Source organism: Stegodyphus dumicola, chromosome 12 (assembly GCF_044657685.1).
Source record: "Stegodyphus dumicola isolate Sdum_Otavi_A_Nest chromosome 12, ASM4465768v1".
In the NCBI taxonomy this organism is placed as follows: domain Eukaryota; kingdom Metazoa; phylum Arthropoda; class Arachnida; order Araneae; family Eresidae; genus Stegodyphus; species Stegodyphus dumicola.
In genome coordinates this window covers 44,738,774-44,751,958 of record NC_140779.1, presented here as the reverse complement: position 1 = coordinate 44,751,958, position 13,185 = coordinate 44,738,774, and positions in this window count along the sequence as shown.

Genomic DNA, 13,185 nt, shown 5'->3' with positions numbered 1-13,185 from the left:
AAAAGGTTGGTCACAGTTTTCAATAGTGAAAGATTTATAAGTATATTTTTTGGTCCATTCTTTATTCGTATTTGAATTACTTTATATCAAGCCAAAACTTAAAGTTATATGCCTTTAGTGCTGTTATTTTACAGCTTATAAAACAAACATTAGAATGCTTTTGGTTTGGTTTATATGATTGCGGCAAAAAAATCGAGGGCTATCTGCTAAAGGGAGGGGTGCCTTCATGGAGTACTTTCTAAGAGAAACTGGGTCGTATACACGTTACACATGGGGAAAACCACGAAAGAGCTCGTGTAGCCAGCCCGTAATTCGAACCTCAGTGCTCAGCGACTTTACCGCTCGGCCGCTGGCTGGCCAAAATCTTTTCTGGAAAATGCAGTTTATGGGCATGTTTTGGAATTCAGATATTACTCAAGCTGCAATGCAATTAAGTATAGATTTTAACCAAAACTTTATTCTTCGGTTTTATTACTGAATTACATATTCTAAAATATTAAAACCATACTAAATTTTATTTTTTCTATATTAAAAAAAGAGGTCTGATAGTAAAATACTTACATAAAAATTAACTATTTATGCATCAAAGGAAACGAAATAATATTAAGAAAACATGCTTTCTAGCTCTTCGTTTCGTTTGTACTGCTATCATTATGCCGAATATATTCTTCTCCTTTCACTCAATTCAATTTAAAATTTAGCTTTTTAAAACTGTTCAATTTTTAGTTTTGCTACTCGTATTTTACTTATATTCATTACTTTGTAAAGTGAGCGGGGACCTTCTATCAAGAAGTTTGCGCTTTTTTATTTTGGAAATTAAGCTTTGAATGATAGATGTGTGTCATTTAATTATCTCTGCATCAAAATTATTACTATTGCTTCTGTTTAGGTGGCAAGATAATCATTCAACCCATCAGAAGCAGGCAAGTGTGTGACACAATTCTATTCCAATTTATTGATTCCCTTGAAACTCCGACAATGGAACTGTCATCTTGATGGATAATTTCCGTCCAACAGTCACCCTCTTCCACATTTTCACGGTTAATTATGCAATGGAGATGCAAGCGATAGTTTATGGAACACATGCTGTTCTGTTGGTCTCCGTTGCCTTAGCTACGAAGACTAACAGACAAGCGGGTTCTAGAAACTATTGCGCACTTTTGAGATGAGTCATGAGTACTAGTAGAAAAATGTAATTTAATTGCAAATCTATGAAATAAAACAGATTCTTGCCTGCTTCGTTGTCATTCAAGTACTGAGAAATGAAGCAACTTTTTATTCTTTTCTGAATTTTACCATTCAAAGTACGAAATGAAAAAAAGAGACCAGTAGTGATTCTTTTGAAAAACGTTTTCTTTACACTTTCTTTCCTTTTTTTCTTTGATTGAAAATACGACCTAACTGTTTTTCTGCTATCCAAATCGAAAACAATTTTTCAGCATGCTTCAACCATGCTGATCTTTGTTCGGTAATTGATTTCACCCCCTTAGCAGCTTTAGCGAATTTGATATCATCTTTGCTTTTCCCAACCGTAGACACAATCATACTCATAGTGCGGTATGTAGTAGCCAAGTCCCAAAGACGCAGGCCATTTTCGTATTTTTCAAGTCTCTCACCCCCATGTTGATCCTAAAGTTTTCGTCTTTCCTTTTTCTCATTAAATTTCCTAAAACTTCTTATTAATGAATTTACAAAATCTTTACATAAAAAAGTACAAAATCACTTGAAAATTTAGAGTAATAGCTGATGTTGTCAATTGAATATAACAAGAGGCACATTGATGCTCATAGGCAGTGACAGCACTGTTTCGAAAGATGAAAACAAGTATAGTACGCGCAGTTTCGACTCATCGAACTCGAACCGTATTCCAAACAAATACAACATACAAATAAAATTTTGCATTCAGACAAGATAGGTTTGTTTTAAAGAAGGCGTATGCCGAGGTATCATTATTAAGTAACAGGACGCCATTTTGTTTAGTGTTCAGTTAGCAGAAAATTTCGTCTGTCACTATACTTGGAAAAAGAGACATCTTCCATTTGTTCACTCAGTTTGAGTAAAATTTCGTCTGTATCGTACTCCTCATGTTCTATAAACATCCATGCAAATTGTTGCCAAAGTTTTGTCTCAATCTTTGCTTGCAAGCGTTCTTTACTCTTTGAGAAGAATATTGGTGGTTATTATTCTGACTCTCCTCAGAACACAGCGTCATAGGATGAAGTCCATACACACAAAGTCAAGATAAGGCTGAGCGAATACTCTACCAACAACATTAGCAAAACTGAGAGCGAAAATCTAGAACAGGTTAGAGAGAGTGCCAAGGAAAGAGAAATCACAAAGATAGAAGAAGAAAGTCACTATACTTGGAAAAAGAGACATCTTCCATTTGTTCACTTAGTTTGAGTAAATTTCGTCTGTATCGTACTCCTCATGTTCTATAAACATCCATGCAAGTTGTTGCCAAAGTGTTGTCTCAATCTCTGCTTGCAAGCGTTCTTTACTCTTTGAGAAGAATATTGTTGGTTATTATTCTGACACTCGCAAAAGTAAGACAAATTAATAAAGAAGCGTAAAAAAGCACACGAAGGTCAGAACAGAAAAAATTGCTGAAACTACTGGGAAGATGCTAAAACTGGGTTGTAGTGAGATACTTTAATTTGTTAAATGGTTTACAAATTGACCATGACCTTTTAGACTGTCCAAATTTAACTTCAAAAATTCTTAAGGTGGAAAAGAATGTTTACTCATTGGAGCATCCAAAATAACAGACGTGACATCTAGAATTCTGGCGCATAAATTTTTAAAGACATCCCAGAAAAAAAATGTTGTGTGAAATTTGTTCAAAACGTTGTTGCAAAAGAATTGAAATTTTGAGGCCAAGGTTAAAGTAGGCGCGTGTAAGGAGGGAAATAAATGTGTTCATCAAATTATCATAAAAGAAGTAAATAAAATTCAAAAATGAATGAAAACAGAACTAGAAAAATGCAAGTTACTGGTAAATGTAAGAACTACAAGTCCAAAAGTTAATGAATTTCGAATTTCTATTGTATGATTACTCTGTTTTAAAGTTACTTCTTTCTTACCTAAGTAAGTGAATTGTTAACTAATTCAAAGCGTAACTAATTTAAAACTTCACAGTAAAATACTAATTCAAATGTTCATTGGGGTAAGCCCTGAAAAATTATCTCTTTTTTGTATATTTTTAGCAAGCCTTCACTAACCTGCATTTATTGTTATAAGCCCGAAAGAAACCAGGCTGCTCGAGCTAACAGCTGAAGATTTCCAAGTTAGCTCGAAAGTGTATATAGACTCAGTAATAATAAGCCTAAAATATCAGGCTAGTTAAAAAATTCTAGATATTTTTCAGTTAGCAAGGTGCTATGCCGAAAGGGTACTTCGTTTGCAATAAGCCGAATTTTTAAAAAGACTACAACATCTACATCATGCTGATAGCTAAATTTTTACTTGACAACTAATGTTTTTACTCCTTTCAATAAACTAAAGTAAATTAAATTCAAATTCAAGGATCAAATCTAAACATATTTTATTGATCATTAGGTTGCAGAATTTGTTAGAACAATTACAACTTTCGTTATAACAAAAGCATTGCTACTTGGCTCAAAGAAATCCATTAAAACCGCTCTATAACGAACCTCAAAAGCCTGAAAGTTTGATATGCTATAACCAGTGGCTCGCTATTTCGGATTAGATAAGGAAAATAGATTATCTCAAAAAATTGACTAAAACATTACACAAAAACCAATTAGCGCTGTTACAGTTACCAAAAGAAGTGAATAATACATAATTAAGAACTCATATTAAGGATTAATTATAGATATTTTTAGATACAATTGTTAAAGACATTTCCTAAATTTTTCCAATTTCATTCGCTTATACATTAGAATGAAAAATTGTAGAGACATTAGGTACTTTTTGGAAGCAGTCAAGATTAAAAATGAGCAAACGCCTTCGCCGGGAATCGAGCCACGGACCTCGGGAATACCGGCCCAGCGTACAAAACCACTGCACCACGAAGACACGCTAGGAAAGTGGGAGAAATACATTATAAAATTACTTAGTACAAAGCTAAGTTTCAGATCCTTTGTTCGAAATTTGTATACTCCTATGAAGTACGTATTCATAATTATGAATAATCATTTCTTTTGTGAAAATATAAAAGCATTAAAAATGCACAACAAAAAACGTTGAAGAGAAAAAAATTAACTGTTTGCCGCTGTGAGGATGACTGTAGGAAAATTTTGTTCAAACTTTTGCCCTCCCTCCCCCCCAAAAAAAAAAAAGTTGTTGGAAAGAATGCATTTTTTTTTCCAGCTCTAATGTCTGTGTAAATAAACATTTACTATAAGGCATGCATCTCAGTTTCGAGCCCTCTGTGGTAAGAAGCTCATTTTTTCGTGTGTTACTTTTCTTCAGTATTTTCACCAAACAATCTTCGATTTCAGGACTTTAATTTTGGTCACAACATCTCCATCATTCGGATTTTCGCGTGTAACAACGTCTTCGTCACGAGTGTGAACAATTTCCGTTTCACAAATTCTGAAAATATAAAATTCCATTTTTGTTCCTAACGACTTTTAGCAATAGATAAATCCTTGTTTTCATCACTTTTATCTTGCCAGGCCAGAGTATCAAGAATAAGTTCAGATAGTTTATTGTGTAACAAGTCTGCAGAACTTTTCTCGAGCAAGCATTGCATCAAAAAGTGAAAAGTCATATTATACAGGCATGTTTTACTTCTTCAGAATTCTTAAAACGAGCACATTTCTGTAATACTTCAAGCTAATGACCAGTGTTTCTTAAACTATGGGTCGCGTCCCCAAATGGGGTGCAAATCGAAATTTTGGGGTCACGAAAATTCAATTCGAAAGTTGAATTTAAAGAAACTTCATTCATAAGGGTTTTAAAGAAATTACATTAATGAGATTAGACTTATTAAGAAATTACATTAATTGATACTAATGAGATAAATTTCATGTTATGTAAAGTGCAAAAGAAATTTGTAAAGCTATCTACCGATTCAAACTTAAAACTTGAGTTTTCATAAAAATCCTTGATGAATTCTGGAGTTAGAACTAGATTTCTCATTATTTCTGAAATGGCATTAAATATTCTCTCATTCAGCACCACATATTTTTATAAAACTACTTTTACAGCTTTGACGCTAATTAAAATAAAATATCGTTCAATGTTGAAACATGTTGAAGATTCTTTATGTCCAGTAGTGTCAAATGTCGCACCAACATTTAATTTGTCATGCAGCAGAAAGCGAGCACATCTTTCTCATTAGAATTTTCTTTAATTTTTGTTTGCTTAAAATAAATCCTAAAATACTTTTTTATACGCACATTTTTTATCAAAGAAGTACATTATTTACGTAAGAATATTTATTTTTTATATATTTATTTTATATTTAATATCTGGGGTTGAGAAAAAAATCTGTGGGAAAAAGCAAAGCCAGGAGAAAACATCGCAGTTCTAAAATATCGATGTACAAAACATCGTCATGGAAATGTAAATGCGGTTAACAACATCGATAACATCTACGACATGTGTTTTTTAGAATTTGAGATATGTAAATGCATGTTCGCATAATGATTTGTGAACTGAAACACGAATGAAGAATATTTTTACTTTTGTAATTCATATTTTTGAATGAACTACAAAATTTTTGCTGGAGAAGAAGGATATCCAGAAATTAAAAGTGAATAGAAAAATAACGCTGAGTATAGTAGTTAATAGAAGTTTAAGCTAATATAATTAACAAATAAAGGTCATTAATTAATTAATCTCTTATATTAAGTTTTATTGGTAATCTTTCATAAAAAATATAGTCTAAAAAGTTTAGAAAAAAAGATGAATAACTTCATATGGTTACCTAATTATCAAATTCTGTCAACTGCCATAACTAGCTTTAGTTTTCTACTCGTTTCCAGTTTCTGAATGTTTCAGTTTCCTTATTAGGTTTTCAGCAAAATTTTATTACTTAATTCAAATATATAAAAATAAAAATTATTCTCATTACTTCTTGCGCTCACTAATCATTAAGTAAATATGTATTTACAACTTTTAAAGCCTGGAAAAAGCATGTCTACGATGTAATCGTCATGGGATGATTTTTAGATGCTTTATTCTTTACCACGGTATTTTAGGCAATGTTTTTAAACTGCGAAGTTTTTGAATAGCTTTATTTTCGACAATGATGTTTTGTAATACGATATTTTAGAACTGCAATGTTTTCTCTTTGCTTCGTTTTCTCGCACGATGCCTTGTGCGACGACGTTTTCCTCCACGATGTTTTTGCTGCAATGCTTTCTCCTGTAAGCAATTTCAGGCTCGAAGTTGCATTCAGGAGCAAGAAAACAGTCTCAATACATTCTAAGTTTTCGATATTTGAATGATCTAAAATTGGGAATCAAAAATATAATCTTTCCCTTTTTGGCCAAAAGTTCTTCATTCCACTTTGGTAGCTCTTATCCAAACAGTTTCAGTGTCAGTCGTATTTTATGATTAGCTTTGTAGAAAAAAGGAATTTTACATTTTTTAAGGACCTGACGTTTGAGATTTTCCAACTACCAGAAGCCTAGGACACTCAGCACTATTCATGTTAGCTCAGACAAGAACTTTAAGTCGCAGTTTCAAAAATTTATCCTAGTGTATTTTTGGTCAGAAAGGAGGGAGAAAATACCTTCTATACTCTCCGTTTTAAAGGGCGACCGGGTTTAGGGGACCCAGTCGCGAAACCCTGGTGGTGAAGATTCATCATCCACCATCTTTTAGTTCGAGCGCCACTGTAGAGTCTTCTTGTGTGTTTCGGGATTATCAACTGGTAGATCCTACTGAAAGAATATGTAGCGAATTCTCGCTAGGTCTTGAAAGAACAGATGACTGCAGAAGAAGGTTATAATAACCTTTTTATTTTAACCAAACTGAACAAAAACTTACTCACTTGGTGCTCACAATTTAACCACTACTTGTGACTAAATAACTTGAAAAGAAAATAGGATGCGCATTCACAATAAGGTAAAGATTAGCTACACGACTGGCTCCTTCTTTATATAAACCACTAAATCGGCTGTACACAGCAAAGACGGGGATAGAATATCAATATAATGTAAAGAAAGTGACTACCACCGACTATTCACTTACAGGAACTACTTGAAACACGTTGCATAAATTCGCAACTAACACTCCTACCCTAAACTCATGAAACTGCTGCTTAAGTACTATTTCCAACTCACTTAGATTTGCATATACGTCATTAAATTTACATTCTGGCAGTAAACTGAAATCAGAAGGAAAAGTTTCTTAAACTAAAAATAATTGGTTAGAACAAAATAACAATGCTTCCGTTATCCCTCGATATCAAAGTTTGAATCACTCACTAATTCTTCCAAAATTTTCTTTGAAGAAATGTCCTGTTCTTTGACCTTTTAAATCATTCATTTGAGTACAAAAGGGAATCTCTTCAAAGTGTTTGGAGAAGTCATTAGGCTTCGTACACAGAGGCTGTTCACACATTTTTTAGACGACGTATATTGTATTCACAAAACTAAATTACATAAAATTCTTGTGTTTTAAATGTTCTATTTGACATCCCTTATTCTGAACTATATTTTGACACCGCAATTTCCAAGATAATAATGTCTTTTGAAGTGGCAGAAGAGGTATTCTATCCCATTCCTCCCGAACAGCTTTCCAGAGTCCTGTTAGGGTTTGGGGACAATGTTTGGATAATGCAGTTTTTAAAAGTTCGAAAGCACAAAAATTCATAGGTGACAGACACATCGGGAGATTTAGTAGGGATATCAGTGGCCTTGATACCAGTTTTTGTTCCATTTCTTTTAGGAAATTTACAGTGGATTTTGATGTGTGACTGCTAGCTTTGTCCTGATGGATTCTCACAGATTGATGGCACTGTGGGTAAAGCGATGGTATTTCATTCAGAAAAATTGGCGATAAAATATGTTCCTGCTAGTATTTGGAGTTAATCTTGACATTGTTTTTGCACTTTCTTTATTTTTAACTTGCTATTATAAGAAAAACCAGCAACAATCATGAATCCCTTAGAAAAACTTTCTCTCGATTCTTTGAACCATGTACTTAAATTTTTTTCTCCTCTTTTATGATAATAAATGGCTCTTTTGTTTTGTTATAGTCATTTAAATACACCCATGCTTCATCTATTGTGACAATTGTTTTCCATTTTTCTTTGGATAAGTGTTTCTCATATAGAATTCTGCAGCGTGTCCTGCGTTGAGTGATATGCTTTGGAAGAAGACGACGCACATTGCGTTTTTTCGCTTTCTTAAGATTTAAATCAACGTTTATCATTTTGTTTACAGTGGACACCGAGCATTTTAATGATTTTGCAAATGTCCTTTGACTAAGGGAATTTTCTTTTAACATTAAACAACGTACCTTTGCAATAGTCGAAGATGTCCGCTTTTTCCTTGGATACTTGTTTGGAATTTTTGTCCCACTTGAGGCTCCAATTTGACGTTTTTTTCCTTTCGTGTTGATAATATTACCTATCGACGCTTTAGATATCACAAAACCATGACTCTCACATCGTTTTTGGATAGCGAAGTATGCATATTTCGCTTCGGAAAGAGAGTAAATGTAGCCTTCGAACCACTGCTTTGTTAAATTCGCCATTTTAAATAAAAACAAAACTTTCAAGTGACAGACGATAATTTTGACCTTTAAAAACATATTACAATTGCAATTACTTTTTTCGCAGCAAACGAGAGTTTATTACCGCTTACCAAAATCGTCTAAAAAATCTACGAACAGCCTCTGTAAAATAGTTCGTCCAAATATGTGAAAATTGTAACTTTGTTGAACGATGAACAGTTTCAGAAATGCTTCTTCAAGATCCTCATGCTGAGACTTTCTCAACATTTTCCTAGAATCAAAATTTTTTCCATGGACCGAAATGACTTGCTGTAAATTTTTTCACAGGGGTCTAACTATTGATATGCGCAAACTACATTGCCTTCCCAAAGTTAAATAACAATAATTTTTTGGAGTCTAATTTCAGAATGAAGCAACATAGAAACAAAAATTTTAACGGAAACGTTCATTTAACAGCTCTTTCATAAATGTGATGTAGAATGCTCCTTAAGATCAATACAAACATGGATTACAATAAAAAATTGCTATCTTGGCAGAGAAATCCAGTCATGTACAAACAGTATATCACAGTTTTTCGAGGAAACATGGGGTGGTTACATTACAAAAATGGGTTGTAATAAGGAATGTGTCTACCCCTAGCTGCAATAACTTGGCGCAGCGATGTTTTATTTTACCAATTAAGTTGTCTGCCAGGGAAACGGCAAGCAACGGCCAAACATAAAGTAATCCTTGTTCAAATTCATCTAACACCTTGGAGGAAGATTTAAAGCAGCAAACTGTCTCCCAAGGTAGTCCCAAAGATACTCTATTGGATTCAGGTCTGGGAACTGAGCTGGCCATTCCACTCGCTCCATTCCGTGACCCTCAAGCTATTCTTCATTAAGCCGAGCTCGATGTGGTCGCGCATTGTTGTCCTTCAGAAGAAATCCAGTAGCAGCTGCATATGAGCTGATATATTGATCAAGAATATTATTATCTCGCTATCTTACACCGGTCAAAGTTCCTTCATGGAACATATGCAGGTTAGTGTGACCATCGAGAGGGATCCTAGCTCAAGCCATTATTCTACCAACTTGGTTAACTGTATCATTTCACAATGTGGGATTGGTTGTATCTAGTGTGTTGTTCCCTCCAGATCAGCTGACGACCTGAATTACTCTCTCATGTGAACATGGACTTTGCTTAACTAAAATACCAAAATTTACATCACAGCATCACCCTTTGTCTTACAGCTCAGTCTTGAACGGAAGCAGAGAACCCATTCAAGTCCTTTGACTCAGTTATCAGTATGAGATAAATGTTATCTAAGATATGCTTACTGTTTATCCTGGTTTTCCAAAAAATGGTATTGTACCTGCCTCACATACCTTTGCGCAGAATTCAAAGAAAAGTCAAGTTCAAAGATAATAAACCTAAGAGAATTTTCCGCGATCGTAAAAATCTAAATACGGATGATTTTAAGAGTTATTCAGTTTTCAATTAAAAATTATAGAAATCCTTAAAAGATATATGAGAAATACAAAAAAGTTCTTTATACAAAGGTATTCATAAGGCGTTTCTGTATTTGATTCTCATACATTTGAAAGTTTGCAATAACCATATAATAACGCTAAATGTATAGGAAATTGGACATGAGCAAAAATTCTGTTCATTATATCCGAAATTTCTTTATAAATCGGATTCTATAGCGAGATTTAATTGCATGCACAATTAATATTAAACATTCTACATCTTAAACAATTGAGCAGTCTGGTGTCGCATACATATCACTTTTCAGTCCTAATCAGTTAATAGAATCAATATTTCAATATTCATCCCGTTCCTCAGTCGAAACCGTAAAATATATTACGACAACATCTATCATAAATCAAACAGACTGCGAAATAGCTAATACATTCCCAGTTTAGTGCAAATATAATTAGCAATCAGCTATGCAATAGTTCATTTTGATCAAATTAGTATTATAGTGTTACGATTTCTTAAATTTACTTTTATAAGTCATACTAAGTGTATTTAGAGTGTATGAATGTTGCTATCTTTTCTCTTGTTAGCACAAATATGAAATAAATTCCTTTAAAAAGACTAGTAATAAAACCGCATTACGTTTGTAAATATCTTAAAATGTTAATTATCTTGATTCTCTCAGAGCTCAGCTCATCCGTTTAATCGAAAAATCCGGATAATTGGCTTTTTCTTCAGCGTTATTTTATTTATGCAGAGATAATTTAATTAATAAGGATAAAACAGACATTTGAAACAGGTTACGATTTTTTTTTTTTTTTTTTAGGTCAAAAGGGGTTATTAGTTTCGAAATAAAATTTAGCTTTGGCTCACTCTAAATGGCGAATCACGTTTGAATTGTTGCCGCCAAATATTATCGTCCTGTATTATTGTTAAAGAAATTAAATAATGAAGAATCTGAATGTATGTATTTATGTTCCTCGCACTGTGAAAAAGCAACGGTACCTACAGTCATCAAATTTTGAATAAGGTAGTCCTCTACTCGAACATGCTCACTGGAAGCTCGAATTCTGAATTTTATACTTCACCTTTCATAAAACATTAATGAATTTTCCATTAACAAACTCAAAGTATGGAAGGGCAACACTGTACGGAATAATACATTATTATCTCCAGCGCGCGAGAATCTATTGGAAAATCTAAAAATCTGCTGTTTTTAAATATTTTGCGATTTTTCAGTTGAATTGAAGTTTGGGGGTCGCAAGTGCGAAAAACATGATGCTTAATAAAAAAGTTAACTCACAAAATGTGAATAATAAGAATCCAAAAAAATTTTTGTAAACCATCTTACTAAGAAAACTGAACATTGATATGATGAACTGAAAAAAAATAGGAAAGTGTCTGCCAACACTTAACACTGCATTGTGAATTTTAAACATATGCTGTTATGCTGCTTTTAACATTTTGTTCATTTTGCTGTTCAATTGTAAATGGCGTAAGGGCGAAGAAACTGATGCTTAACAATAGAACTAAAAAGAAAAAATATCTGTAATAAATGTAAACGATCACAAATTTTTGCATATAAATTTTAAAAATTTATAAAAGCATAAAGTCTAAAGCTTTCAGATTTTATATTAGGCCTAAACGGTCGTTTTTTTTTCCATTTACAGACACATTCACATTTGCGCTAAAAATATTTAGAAACAGGATAGCTTTAAAATTTACCATAGACAGTCTGGCGCGCAGGAGATAAAAATGTTTTCTTCCCTACAGTATTACCGCTGTTCACATTACAGCTGCTGACGTTTTTTCTAATTAAAAAAAATCGTTAAAGTTTTACGAAATATGGAATGGACAATAAAACAAATTTCAAATTCCAAATTTGGGCTTCCAGATGCCTATGTTCGGGTAGAGGAATATGTTATTCAAAATTTAATGACTCAGGTACCGTTATTTCTTCACAATATGAGAAATGTACACACATTCATGCAGATTCTTCATTATTTAAATTCTTTTAATATAATACAGGGCGATAGTATTTGGTGGCAGCAGTTTGAAAAGTGATACATCGCATTTAAATAATTCAACGCAAAATGCCGTTTCGAGACTAATAACCCTTGTGAGCCCGGGCTAAAGAAAATAAAAATATTAGCAAGAGGGAGTGTAACAGTGGACTGGTAGACTGTGAGCTCAACGAAAGCGTAAAAATGCTCAACAAATCCTTTTGGACGGCCATTGTAATCTGAAACCTTTCAGATTTCTTTTCCTCTTTATATCTAAAATCATCAGCATATCAATTACACTATACAAGTTTCTTTACGATTTCACGTTTTCTACGTCCGTAATGATATTAGATTTGACCTCCGTTATCCTATCAATGTGTTTCCTTTAAAGTAGTCATTAACCAGTAAAAATATAAGAATACTATATTATTCAGAATGGAAGCACCATGACTACTCACGCACACAAAAAAGTCATGACATACGTCGTCAGACTGATGGAAAGCAATTGTCTATAGTTGCGTCATATTTTGATTGTTAGAAAATTTTCGGACACAGAACAGATCTACTTTCACAACGATATTTACTCAGTTTCCAGGAAAAGAAACTGTTTGGGTTAAAATTACGATTCGAAGAATAAACAAAGACTAAATTTATACAGTTAATAGTTTGCTGTTTATTAATGTTCGTAAGCCACATATTTACCAAATGCAGTATCGTGATATGTTACTGAATTAAACAATATTGTTACGTATTATTCTTCACGTTAGGGTACGTAAGGGGTTCGTTGATTTGAAGAAACAACGACGACACTTGATGAAGCAACAAAACACACTTTGTTGGCCAGCATTATTGAAAACAACTCCAATAACACGGTTACAGTCGTCGAAGAACGACTATAAACACGCTGAAGCGATCAGCGACACAGCCTCCAGGTTATCGGGCTATAACGGTGGAGACAGCTTTACGGCAAATCACCAGAGTACAGCTCCCGACTCTGCTCGGTCGTTCTCGGAACTTCACGTACTCTCGAGACTCTAAACGCTACAACTCGCGATGCACTCGACGC